The 13,508-nt window shown below is 47.3% G+C and overlaps 1 long non-coding RNA gene across 1 annotated transcript in view; it reads left to right on the top strand.

Annotated features, from left to right (window-relative positions):
- Positions 1-1,246: 1,246 nt before the first annotated feature.
- LOC123149966 (uncharacterized) overlaps positions 1,247-13,508 on the top strand; it is a 20,131-nt gene continuing 7,869 nt past the window's right edge. Inside the window, exons 1-2 of the long non-coding RNA XR_006474891.1 lie at positions 1,247-1,383; positions 3,693-3,694. This is a non-coding gene — a long non-coding RNA (uncharacterized lncRNA). The remainder of the gene's footprint in view (positions 1,384-3,692; positions 3,695-13,508) is intronic.

Raw genomic sequence — 13,508 nt, 5'->3', positions numbered from 1 at the left:
GACCTCGGAACTCTGCCTCAAGGTAAACAACCCGAGTCATCTGATTGTCCAGAAACATGGTGATGCGCATCCATGCTTCCTGGGCGGTCTGATCCTCCGCCATGATTATGTCCAGGATTTTGTCGGAGATGGACCCATAGAGCCAGGACCGAACGACGTAGTGATCGCGCCTCCAGTCCGGCGTGTGGTCTGCCGCGGAAGTGACGACGTTGACGTAAGGGAGCAAGTCGTACCTGCCGAGGAGGACGCGGACGAGCATCCGCCACTTGGTGAAGTTCGAGGCATGGAGGTCGAGCGTGACGGGCACATGAGTGCGCACACTAGTGACATGCACTGCCGGAGAGGCGGAGGCGGGCATAGCAGCGGTAACGAGGGTGCCAGAGGTGGAGTTCATGGGTGAGAGCAAGGTGGAGGAGAGGCTGGGGCTGGTAGCCGATGCGGTGCCTGGGATGGTCGACATGAGCCGGAGGCGAGATTGGATCGGTGGTGAGCAGCGATGGGGTTAGAGGAGGCCAGATCGAGTTGCCTGATACCAAGAAAACAAGTGTTTTGTGTTTTGTACGCCACACAGTGTGGAGTACATGCCTTGGTAATCAAGGTAAACCAAAGCAAATCCTCAGCCGAATGAGACTACAATATTGGGTGGGATATTGTGCTAGTTTCCTATTACATGTGATATGAACAAAAGGTATACTTTAACACTAGGTCAGCTACCACGTAGGTGAGCCGCAGCGTAAAATCCTCGACGGACTCGCCGTACTTGAACAGGATATCTTCAAACTCCCAGCGGCCGCGCCATCCCGGGATTGCCTCATCACATAGATAGCGTCGTCCACGTCCGGGAGAAAAGAAAGGAAAAGAAACGGGTACGTGCATGGCGCACCATCCCATCCCACTAGGTAGCTGCATGCATGAGCGCGCCACATCCGACCACATGCATGCTCTTATTTTAACAGAAAACCAACCTACCCTCTCTGCATGAGCTTAGCCGAGACAACAGTTTCGAGCGGTCAAGCAGTACGGGCACGACAGTTTCGAGTGTAACCGAATATCTCGTCCAGATCGGACGGCAGACTAGCAGCAGTACTATGCGATGCATTGTCATTGGATAAGTATGGGAGGCTGTCCGACCGGGAACGAGAACCGCGCCAGCCACACGCTCGGCTCGACGTTGTGTAGTCCCACATCGCTCCCGTGCAAGCAATCTGGCCAGCTTAATTAGCCCGTTACTGAGCTCTGTATCGGCTTAGGAGGCATTCGCGGACCAGCCATGCTAGTTGGTCGCTGGTCGATCGAGTTTGCTGAGGCGACTCCCACGACGCAGAAATGAGCCAGCTTATCCTAGCTAAGCTTGGCCTATCAGGTCTGCCGAGGAAAAAAAGCGTTCATTGGTCTAGCTAACCAGTGAAGTAAGTCTTTTTTTCTCTCTTCTCTTTTATTCAATGCCGCTAAGGTCGTTGATCATCATTTTTTATTCCTTGTGCTAAGATCGTTGATCATCCATTTTTCTTTTTTATGTTTTTCTTCATCGTACCACGGATTATTAATAGCAGCTACTATTTAAATTCTCATTTCCCTCCGCTAAGATGCCAAGCAGATTTTAACATGGTCTCAACTATTATGGACAGTCCACATCTTTTTATTCTTTGCGCTAAGATCATTGATCATCAAAAAATTATATTCCTTTTCTTCCTTCATCGTACCACAGATTATTAATAGAAACTACAACTTCTATTCTCGTTTCCTTCCGCTAAGACTCCAGGCAAATTTTAAGATTCTTCCAATTATTATAGACTATCCATTATTTAAGATCCACTTCTGTTTCCCTATTCCGTGTAGGGGTGATCACTTTCAAACCGAAAACCAAAAATCAAACCGTTTTAACCGAAGTATGGGCTAAAACGGTTTTTGGTTATTCGGTTCAGTTTAAAAAATAGACACCATTTGGTGTTCAGTTTTTAGTTCAGAAAAATCTTATACACCGAAGTAAGCAATTGTCAGTCTGACACCCTCGTCTCTCTCCAGCGCAAGCAAAACAAGCTAGCCGATTAACTTAAGTCGCTAACTATCTACTTCAGGGGCGGACCAAGGATTTGAACATGAGGAGGGCGAGGTAGATTATAATCGTTTGAGAGACATAACACAAGAATAAAGTCTCAAAAAAAGAATTGATATGATTGTATTGCAACATATGTTTGGTAACATATGGAAGAAAACTACATTTCTATGAGTTGCATATCAACTGGATTGGAGTTTGAATTATCTTCTACAAAGATTTACATTTTCCATGACAATTCGAGATAGAAGCAATGGCGGGGTAGAAAAACGAATATGTTTTAGTTTTATTTTTTTGGATGGAAACCAATTTTGGCTCGCCGTACCAAATGCGTGAGAGAAAAAACCGAAGGAAGATCTGATGGATGACTCAGGGGCGACTCCGCTACCACCACAACTACTGGGGTTGGGCCTCGCACCCGCCAGTGCTGCTGCCATGTGTTAACCCCGTGCGCACTATGGCCTTGTGTTAGATTGTATAGCTTCTGTAGTTGTATACGTATATATACGTATGATGTAATGTTGTACCCCTTCATTATATATATGAAATAGGCCATCCCTAGAGGGTTGAGCCGGTTCCCCCAAACCTATTGTCGTACATGGTATCAGACTAGGTCAACACGCTTCCGCCAAAACCCTAGAACCCGTCGCCGCTGTCCCTGTCGTTCGCGCCACGCCGCCGCCTTCCTTGAGATCGCGCCGCCGCCGCCATGTCGGGCCCCGCTGCCTCCGGCTCTTCCACGGCTAGCTTCCTGCCGGCCTCCCTTGCGGCTCTACTCTCCCGACCCCTCGACCTTTCAGCGGCCTCGACGTCTTCGATCGGGACGAGGAGCAGCGGGCCCCTTTTCTCCTCATCGCCTGATCATCATGAGCTTGTGGCTCACACCGCTGCTGCCACAGCGGGTGCCTTGTCGCCCGTTTCCATCGCCGCGGCCCCGACCGCTCCATCCAGTGGTGGCCAGCCCCTCGCGCTGGTGGCGCCCCCATCGGCCCTGATGGCTGGCCTTGCCGCATCGGGCCCGGCCACTTCAACGCCTGTTCCCGCGGCCATCCCACCGTCTGCTCCCACGACTGCACCCGCGGTCTCTGCCTCTACGGCATATACGCCTCCGGCAGCCTACCCCGCGGGCTCTCTGCCGCCACTGCCTTTCCACTTTGGTAATCTCATCACCATCAAGCTATCATCAGACAACTACATCTTCTGGCGTGCACAGGTCCTTCCGCTCCTTGGGAGTCATTATCTCCTGGGCTATGTCGACGGGTCTCTCCCCTGTCCCCCTGCGCTGGTGGATAGCGTGCACGGCCCGGTCTACAATCCGGCGCACCGTGTTTGGATAGGGCAGGGCCAGGCGAACCTCTCCTCCATCCAGGGGTCGCTCACTCCGGCTGTTGCTGGACTTGTTGTCTTCGCCAAGACGTCTCATGATGCATGGAACATTCTCGAGCGCTCGTTTGCGGCACAGTCGCATGCTCGTGTCTCCACGCTTCATCGCCAGCTTGGTGAGTGTCAAAAGCTGGACTCCACGGCCACTGAATTCTACAACAAAGTCAAGGGCCTTGCCGACACGTTGGCCTCCATCGGACAGCCCCTCACCGACTCCGAGTTCAACTCGTTCATTGTCAATGGTCTCGATGAGGAGTATGACGCCTTGGTTGAGATCATCAACGAGTGGGGTAACTCAAACCCCATGATGGCGCATGAGGTCTTTTCCAGTCTCCTTCTCACGGAACAACGGGTTGAGTCGCGCCGCTCCAAGGTCAGTGGGGGCTCCCTCTCGGCCAACGCTGCCACCAAGGGTGGCCGCCCTTCTTCATCTTCTCGGACCCCTTCGGGGCTACTATCGCTGCCTGCCTCGGCCCCCCTGCTACCGCGACATTACCCGGGGCTGGCGGTAAGCGTGTGTGTCAGCTCTGTGGCATTGAAGGGCACTGGTCCTCTAAGTGTCACAAACGTTTTCAGAAGAGTTTTCTGGGTCTCGGCAATGATGGCAAGGACACGCACAACTTTGCCGTCAGGTGGCCATGGCAGATCGGTCGGTGTCCACAAAACAGCAAGGGCACACTCAGTCCTACTCTGTTGATCCCCACTGGTACATGGACTCTGGGGCCACAGAGCATCTGACGAGTGAGATGGGCAAGCTCCATACTCGCGAACCCTACCACGGCTCCGACAAGATCCACACCGCCAATGGAGTAGGTATGCCTATATCTCATATTGGTCAAACATCTCTTCTCACTAGGCATGCAAATAGGAGTCTTCAACTTCGTAATGTGCTTAGAGTTCCCTCTGTGACACGTAATCTCCTTTCTATTCCTAAACTTACACGTGATAATAATGTGCTTTGTGAATTTCATCGTTTTGATCTTTTTATTAAGGATCGGGGCACAAGGGACATTCTTCTTAGCGGGCGGCTGTGCCAGGGCCTCTATCGTCTGGAGCATCCTGGTGTCGCTCGCGTTTTCAGTGGAGTTCGGGTATCTCCGTCACAGTGGCATGCTCGTCTTGGTCACCCGGCCACACCTATCGTTCGTCATGTTTTGCGTCGTCATGAGCTTCCTAGCATGTCTAGAAATAAAGATGTAGCAGTGTGTGATGCTTGTCAGCAGGGGAAGAGTCATCAACTTCCTTTTTCGGAGTCTAGTCGTGAGGTGAAACATCCTTTAGAACATGTGTTTTCAGATGTATGGGGTCCAACTCAGACTTTTGTCAGTGGTCACAATTATTATATCAGTTTCGTTGATGCTTATAGTCGTTTTACCTGGCTTTATCTTATTAAACGCAAATCTGATGTGTTTGAGATTGTTGTTCAGTTTCAGAAACATGTTGAACGCCTTCTCAAGCACAAAATTGTTCATGTTCAGTCGGACTGGGGGAAGGGGGTGAATATCGCAACCTCAACTCCTTCTTTCAGTCGCTTGGGATCGCTCACCGTTTAGCATGTCCACATACACATCAACAGAATGGTTCTGTGGAACGTAAGCATCGTCACATTGTTGAAACTGGTCTTAATCTTTTGGCCCATGCATCGGTTCCGTTTTGCTTCTGGAGTGATGCTCTCACCACTGCATGTTTTCTCATAAATCGTAGTCCCACTCGTGTTTTGAACATGAAGACTCCCATTAAGGTTCTCCTTAATGAACAACCTGATTATACATTTTTTAAGGTTTTTGGGTGTGCTTGCTGGCCACATCTTCGCCCTTATAACAAGCGCAAGCTTGAGTTTCGTTCCAAGAAGTGTGTCTTTCTTGGCTATAGCTCTCTCCATAAAGGATATAAATGTCTTCATGTTCCCACAAATCGTGTCTATATATCTCGGGATGTCGTGTTTGATGAGCATGTTTTTCCCTTTGCCAAGCTCCCTGTGTCCACTGCTGAACCACCATCTTTGCATTCATCCTCTGTTGCATCTGACCAATTTGATGATATTGCATACTCTCCTATTTTGTTGCCTAACCATGGTGCAGGCACCGCGCCATGTGCTTCGGCGCCCCCGGCTTCTGGACCGGCGCCACTGGCCTCTGGGCTACCTGAGTCGCTAGCTGGGCCGATCGGCTCGATGCCCTTGGCCTCTAAGCCGGCCTCGCCGCTTCACTCGGCTCCACCGGCCTCGGTGCCTCTGGCCCCTGAGCCGGCCTCACCGCCTCGGCCTGCCTCGTCGGTTTTGCCGGGGCTGTCCTCGCCTGGGCCGAGCACACCTGCCTCCAGTGTGCTCTCACCGGTGCTCTCTGAGGCCTCTCCATCGCTGGCCGAGTCGTCATCGCCATCGCCGTATTCATCACCTGAGTCCTCTCCAGCTCCTGTGGCTCCTATGGTTCCTCAACGACCACACACACGGAGTTGCAGTGGTGTTTTTCAGCCCAAACACCGCACTGATGGTACTGTTGCTTGGTTGGCTGCATGTCTAGCTGCTGCTCGTGCGGATTCTACCTCTGAGCCTCGTATGTATCAAGCTGCTCTGAGTATACCTCATTGGCGAGAGGCCATGGAGCAGGAGTATCATGCTCTTCTTCGTAATCAGACATGGACCCTTGTTCTGCCACCACCTCGTGTTAATGTTACTGATTCTAAATGGGTTTTCAAAGTGAAGAAGCATTCTGATGGTTCTATCGAGCGCTACAAGGCGCGACTGGTTGCTAGAGGTTTTCGGCAGCGTTATGGTCTTGATTATGAAGACACCTTCAGTCCAGTGGTTAAACCTACTACTATCAGGCTTCTTCTCTCTCTTGCAGTTACTCGGGGTTGGTCTCTTCGTCAACTTGATGTGCAGAATGCTTTTCTCGATGGTGTTCTGGAAGAGGAGGTATATATGCGGCAGCCTCCCGGGTTCTCTGATCCTGATCGTCCTGATTATCTGTGTCGGCTCACCAACGCACTCTATGGTCTGAAGCAAGCTCCTCGTGCTTGGCATGCTCGTCTTGCGACAGCCCTTCGTGCTCATGGTTTTGCATCATCAGCTGCTGACTCTTCTTTATTTCTTCTACAAAGGCCTGAAGTTACCATGTATCTGCTGGTTTATGTGGATTATATTATCCTCGTCAGTTCCTCTCAGTCGGCCGCTGCTGCTCTTGTTCGGTCTCTTGGTGCTGATTTTGCGGTCAAAGATTTTGGACAGCTTCACTACTTCCTCGGTGTGGAAGTTTCTTCTGTTCCCAATGGTCTTGTTATGACACAGAAGAAGTACTCTTTGGATTTGTTGCAGCGGTCCGGGATGCTTAAGTGCAAACCGACTACTACACCAATGTTTGCTACTGACAGGATTACTACTGCTGATGGTGATCTCCTGTCTTTTGCTGATGCGACACAGTACAGGAGTATTGTTGGTGGGTTGCAGTATTTGACGATCACACGTCCAGATATATCCTTTGCTGTCAACAGAGTATGTCAGTATCTTCAGGCACCTCGTGACACTCATTGGTCTGCGGTGAAGCGCATCTTGCGCTACATTCGCTTCACGTTGTCCTATGGTTTGCACATTCGACCGAACCCCTCTGGGGTCATTTCGGCGTATTCTGATGCGGATTGGGCTGGCAGTCCGGATGACAGGCGATCCACGTGGGGCTATGCTGTGTTCTTTGGTTCTACCTTGATCGCCTGGAGTGCTCGGAAACAGGCTACTGTTTCGCGTAGCAGTACTGAAGCTGAGTATAAGGCTGTGGCTAATGCAACTGCAGAAATTATCTGGGCACAGTCTTTGCTTCAGGAATTGGGTATATCTCAATCACAGTCTCCTATTCTTTGGTGTGATAACATCGGTGCTACATACCTATCTGCTAATCTGGTATTCCATGCCCGAACGGAACACATCGAAGTGGACTATCATTTTGTACAGGAACGGGTTTCTCAGAAGCAACTACAGATCAAGTTCATCTCTTCCAAGGATCAACTTGCAGACATCTTCACCAAGCCATTACCTCTTCCACAGTTCGAGACTTGTCGACGCAATCTTACCCTTCTAGATTCTTTAGGAAGTGGGTAAGATTGAGGGAGGGTGTTAGATTGTATAGCTTCTATAGTTGCATACGTATATGTACCTATGATGTAATGTTGTACCCCTTCATTATATATATGAGATAGGCCATCCGTAGAGGGTTGATCCGGTTCCCCCAAACCTATTGTCTTACACCTTGTTACGGCTGTGTCCGCATCCTCGCCGTCAGGCTGCAGAGCCCATGGTGGGCATGTTGATGTTCAGATCGAAAAGAAGACGACTGAGAGGCATGTCTATGTCTTCGTACGGCAATCGGAGACCTACGCCGAGATGAACCCTAACCCCTCGTCCAGGGAAAGGGGTGCAACAACTGCGGGATATTTCAGGACACCTAAGGCTTCCGGTGGAAAGCACCTTCCGACGCATGAACCTCCAGATTGCAAGAAGCCACCTAACGGAATTGTGAGTCTGACACCCTCGTCTCTCTCGGGCGCAAGCAAAACAAGCTAGCCGAGTAGTTTAAGTCGCTAGCTATCTAGCGTGTTGCTTTGGTAATTGTACATAGATTCATGCAAGCACAAGCCTATCGGTCTAGTGCATTGATTATAGTATCTTGGTTGGACGCAAATACTACTCCCTCTGTCCCATAATATGAGTGCTTAGTGTAAAAACGCTCTTATATTATGGGACAGAGGGAGTAATTCCCAACTATATATTTTTTGAGATGATTATGGCTATGTCTGTAAAAACTATACCAAATCGCTACATGATACATTGCTTCACCTGATGATGATGCAGACGTATTTCATTTTTCCGGTCAACCGAACAAACTAAACTGATAACTTTTTGTTCATAAGGTTTGGTGCCAATTTTTTTGTCATTATTTTTGTTGTCATTCTACATAAACCGAAATTCAACAAACCCGAATAAACTGAACCTCATTAACCATATAAATTGAACGCCCACCCTACTTGTGTGTGTCATGCCGATGGGTGTCGGGTTGCCTTGTGGGGCGGTTCCACCGGTTGGTATTATTCAAATCAGCAGGAGCTTTCCAATTCGGCTCTGGATGTTGCTGGTCCTGGTCGTTTAGCGTATTTTTGGATGCATGCTCCGCTTTTCATCGCCGTGGAATGTAGTCGACTTTGGCGCCCCTTTGTTTGCGTCATGCTGGGTGGGCATAGGGTTGTCACATGATGACACCAGCCTGGTGTTGGTACACGTAATAGAAAAAAAAATCTCCCAGCGATCACCCAGGAACAATATAAAGATGCATATAGGGTCTGGATCAACGATCCTTACCGACTCCGGAGTTGCAACAGAAGTAGGCGAGTCTGTGTAGATTATACTTGGAGTCCCTCGAACCGTTGATGATAATTATTGTCGGAGAATTAGAACCACACCGGGCTTCTAATAATGAGGATTAGGCCTAGCTCTAATCGGTAACTAGGACCAACTAGAACTAGAACTAGATGAACTAGCGGAGGCTCCAAAAACTGTGTATAGAAAAGGGCAAATACCTCAAGTATATATAGGTTAGGAGGAGAGGAGGGACGGCCGACACCATGCCGGAAGGAGGCGGTCCTCCGAAACGAGGTCATGGGCGCAAGACGCGATCGTGCCTTCGTCATGTTCCATCGTCTTCACTTCATCTCGCCCGCCGTCAAAACCACCTCCGCTGGCACAGAAGCCGTGATGGTCGATGTCTCCCCAAGCTCAGGTTGGATGGCCACCGTCCGCGGCCGATGTCTCCCCAAGCTCAGGTTGGATGGCCACCGTCCGCGGCCGATGCCTTGCCCTTTCCCTTGGAAGAGGTTGTCGTGTGGCGCACTGAAAGCGCCCATTCACAGTGAGACTCCTCCAAGGCTGCGAGGAGCAAGGACATGGTGCATTGATCGCATTGTTGTAGAAGGTTAACCCAACGCGCTCATGCCAGAGCCGAGACACCATACCTGCATGCATGTTGTTGTGTTGTGGGTGTGCATGTACTCCCTCCGTACCGAAATATTTCTAGTTGAAAAGTTATCACGTAAAATGTAACCGTTTTTACGAAAAGAAAAATATATCTCTATATATCTTAGATGTTGGTGTGAATCTGTTATACTATGCTATACCTTTATGTATTGTCCAATTTGTATAGACTAATACCATAATCAGTTATATAGACCAAAAATTGGGTTTAGGCTTTCAAAAAACCGCCTTTAGAATTCTGAATACACTCTTAAAATCTTGGGCCTGCCCCTGACACCAGCCAACCAGATAGCATGCATGCATGTATAAAGTATTTTTGCTGCGACGGACGCATGCATGACCAGCGTGCCGTATCGAGCTTTTTTTCCTTCCTTCCTTTGTGATCTAAAAAGAGGATGGGATGAGTTCCATGCCTCTCACGGAAGCAAAACCGTGCCTCTAACGGAAGGGAAAAATGTTTTCTTTTCCGTTTCCAGGAGGCACATACGTACTTCTCGCGAAAGCACAACCGTGCCTCTTGCGGAAGCAAAACTGTACATCTGGCGGAAGAAGAAAAACAGAAAATGTGTTTTGTTTTTCTGTCCGAGACCGAGAGGCACGGGCATGTCTCTCGCGAAAGCATAACCGTGCCTCTAGCGGAAGCAAAACCATACCTATAGCGGAAGGAAAAAAACAGAAAATGCGTTTTTTTTCTCCATTTCCAAAAGGCACGGTCGTGTCTCTTGCGGAAGCAAAATCGTGCCTCCTACGGAAGAAAAAGAACTGTTTTCATGATTTTTTTTAAATTTTTTTGACCCAAAAGCAAAGGAAGATGGTGGAAAACAAAAAAATTGAAAAAACAGAAAAAAGCGTTTCAAAAGCCGAAAACGCGTGTGTAAAAATAAAAAACGAAATACGAAGGGAGTGCAACATGTGGCGGCGGCTGAGAGCGCGCCAAGTGACGCGCTCTCAGCCCACACCCAAGTGATCGTTGGGAGGCTCCTGAAGAAGAGCTCGCCAACTAGTTGCTCTCCAAGGATCCATCATTCCTTCCTTCCGTTGGCGATCGATCGAGCGATCTAGCTGGCTGCGCGCGCGGAAGAAGTGAGGAGGACATGGCCGGTCCTAAGATTATGGAGGCCCATGACGAAACTAGAACCAGGGCGCACAATCATTAAAATAATATAGACAGTGTTACTAGTAAACACTTAAGTGTGTCCAAATCCAATTGTCGTGACAAAATAAATTTTGTATATTACCTTTCGTCTGATACTCATAGATTCAAAGTCATTGTCGATGTATCAATATCGATTTACTCTAACAATTCCATATTAAACATGAAATATTGCTAGACATTTTAATTTAAATCTCCCAATCTTAGCAAATGATAGAATTATGTAATACATTCTAATTAAAAAATAGAATTATACATATTTTCTAGACGCAGTACATATCAATTATATACTTAAGAGGATAGAAATTATACAACTTGGTGGCTTGGCTGTTAAGCAACAACACCACAATTGTAGCGCTGTAGGAGCAGCCAGGGTAGATTTTTCTTTTTGAGTGCAAAGCAAAGCTTTGAAGAAGTGGCAAGACGCATCAAGGGCAGACCATGGGCCATCGTGGTTCATATCCAGTGCGCCTTGGCGCACCGGTGCCTGGCTCAGCACAGTGACCCAACGTCTAAGCTCCAATACAGCAAAGGAATTATATGCTCCCTCCGTCTCATAATAAGTGTCTTAACTTTAGTACAAAAAATTGTACTAAAGTTAAGACACTTATTTTGAGACAGAGGGAGTACATCCAAAGGATATTACACTATTACAGTAATTGGTCGAGCTAAATGAGTTTTGTACAGACAACAAACATTAAAGTTATAATGAAAGTAATGCAGCTACTGCCCTGGATAACTGAGTTTAGCATAGAGCATAGAGATAAAGGATATACCAAAAGCAAGGTATTGTTCCCAAGATAATTGACCTACAATTTTACTCCAAAGCATACAGGCAAAAATGTACCAAAAGCAATGCATAGTGCTTGCTCAGGACAACTAATTTGAACGCGATTGCATCAAGTTCAGTACAAAGCATAAGTACCTAAGTTCTATAACTATAGCCAAGTAGTTCATATCGGCAAGATTAAGTATTGCAACCAATGTTAGCTGCTCATAAAAATAATGAGATAACAGACAATTGGGAACGAAGCGCTGCAAACATCGATAAGTAGGCCATTGTCTTTATTAATCAAAGAACATCTACGGTAGCTTATAGCTGACCATTACTAAGAATTAATGCTTTCTCCTTCCCAGTGAAAAGGGTATTTTCTGAGGCGAAGCTAATGCAGATAGTAGTGGCCAATACTTGACAGGCTTCATCTTGCTAATGATAATATGGAAGATCTACACAAATAATAATAGAATGCGCTAATGAACCCAGGCACTATGCAAGCTATACAGAATTCAGATAAATTTCATACTGAGATTGAACACAAATTAGTACCATTGTGCCTATAGAGTAAAGTGCAGAAGATGGCACTTCACAATTGAAAGATCCAAATTAATATTGCAACAGAAAGAAACGGTGCTTGCAAAAAACAGTGATGTAGGTGGGAGCAACATATCAGTCCTTACATCCATTGGTAACATTAGAGATGCATATGAAATATGTTAACACTGTTAACATTGCAAGTTTCAAAAAGAATGCATAAGAAATATGTTCATTAATAGCATTAGAGATGCATAAGAAATATATAAACACTGTTAACATTGCAAGTTTGAAAAGAATACAAAAACCAGATTCATAATGACTTCAACTGTTATAGCGAAAATCAATAGTAATGGCAGGAGACTTGGCAAGAGAATAAAAATGCAGAGCTTAACATGAATTCGTACATGTAAATTTTAACACCAATGTAATAAGTTGACTTAAAGAAACATAGGTGTACCTACACCGCCTGGCACTGCTAATTCTGGATATGCAAAGGAGCAAACATAAAGTCAGGAGCATGTTAATTGCCGCCAATCCTGATGCTTTGTCTCAACAGGGACATCCACACTTCATCACAATTACTTCGCCATCAGGAGCCCACCATCTCCATTTTGTCATAAACCTAGAAAATGTAACAAATCTGGTGAGATAGATTCTTTCATGTTATAACATATCAAGCAGAAGAAATGAATTGGCTGTACTCTGCACAAAATGACATACTAAGCTCAAAGCAAAAAAAGCAAATACGTATGCAACCGGATGTGATATATGCAACCGATGGTCTGATCGGGGAAGAGAAGTAGCGGATCTACATGATGATATCATGGTCTGGTATGTCATTACAAGTTAACAATTTTTTGTGTTGTAGTTTCACTGTTGCATAATGTACAACACAGACCAATGAATAGACTAACTCGCCTTCAGTATTTGGAAATCTATCTTTAGATGGTCCTCGGACAATAATTAATCCAAAGTAGTAAATTGATGTCAGCGGATCCTATTCCTATAATTTTTTAGTACTACAAACAATGGCTTTTTCAGCAAAGTCGTACCATACTAAAGTACCAAGGTAGCAGGAGAGTATCATTAGTACTCCTTCCGTCTAGGAAAAGTTCTCTCCGACAACATTTTGCGAAAAGCACCTCCCCTTTCTTCCAACAAACTATGCAGTTCTCACTCCGACCGCTTCACTGCTCCGTCGCTGCCCCATGTGCCGGCCGCCTGCTCCATCGCGTCGCTGCCTGCTCCATCGCCTTGGCACGCACCGAACGCCTTCTCCCCATCGTCTCGCCGCTTCTCTTCGTCCGCACCAGGAAATCAGGAGGGAAGCGATTCCCTTTTCTGCAAATCCCGCGACTTGCCAGCTCCGGCAGCGTGCTCATGTCTTGGAGGCAGGTCCTCGAGCTCCTCCTCCCGACCCCGAGTTCCTCGTCCTCGAGCTGCTGCAGAAGTTGCTGGAATTTTGCTAGTAGGCCTTTGGCCCAAAGCCCAAGTAAAATTCTGAAATTCTCTTGGCCCATTCATGCACACATGTGAGTGGAGTGAGTGAGGCTAAAGTTTAGTCCCACCCCGAAAGTTGAGAGAG

Source organism: Triticum aestivum, chromosome 7A, assembly GCF_018294505.1.
Source record: "Triticum aestivum cultivar Chinese Spring chromosome 7A, IWGSC CS RefSeq v2.1, whole genome shotgun sequence".
In the NCBI taxonomy this organism is placed as follows: domain Eukaryota; kingdom Viridiplantae; phylum Streptophyta; class Magnoliopsida; order Poales; family Poaceae; genus Triticum; species Triticum aestivum.
The sequence above is the reverse complement of the archived record's forward strand: the minus strand, read 5'-3'. Positions and strand labels throughout refer to the sequence as shown.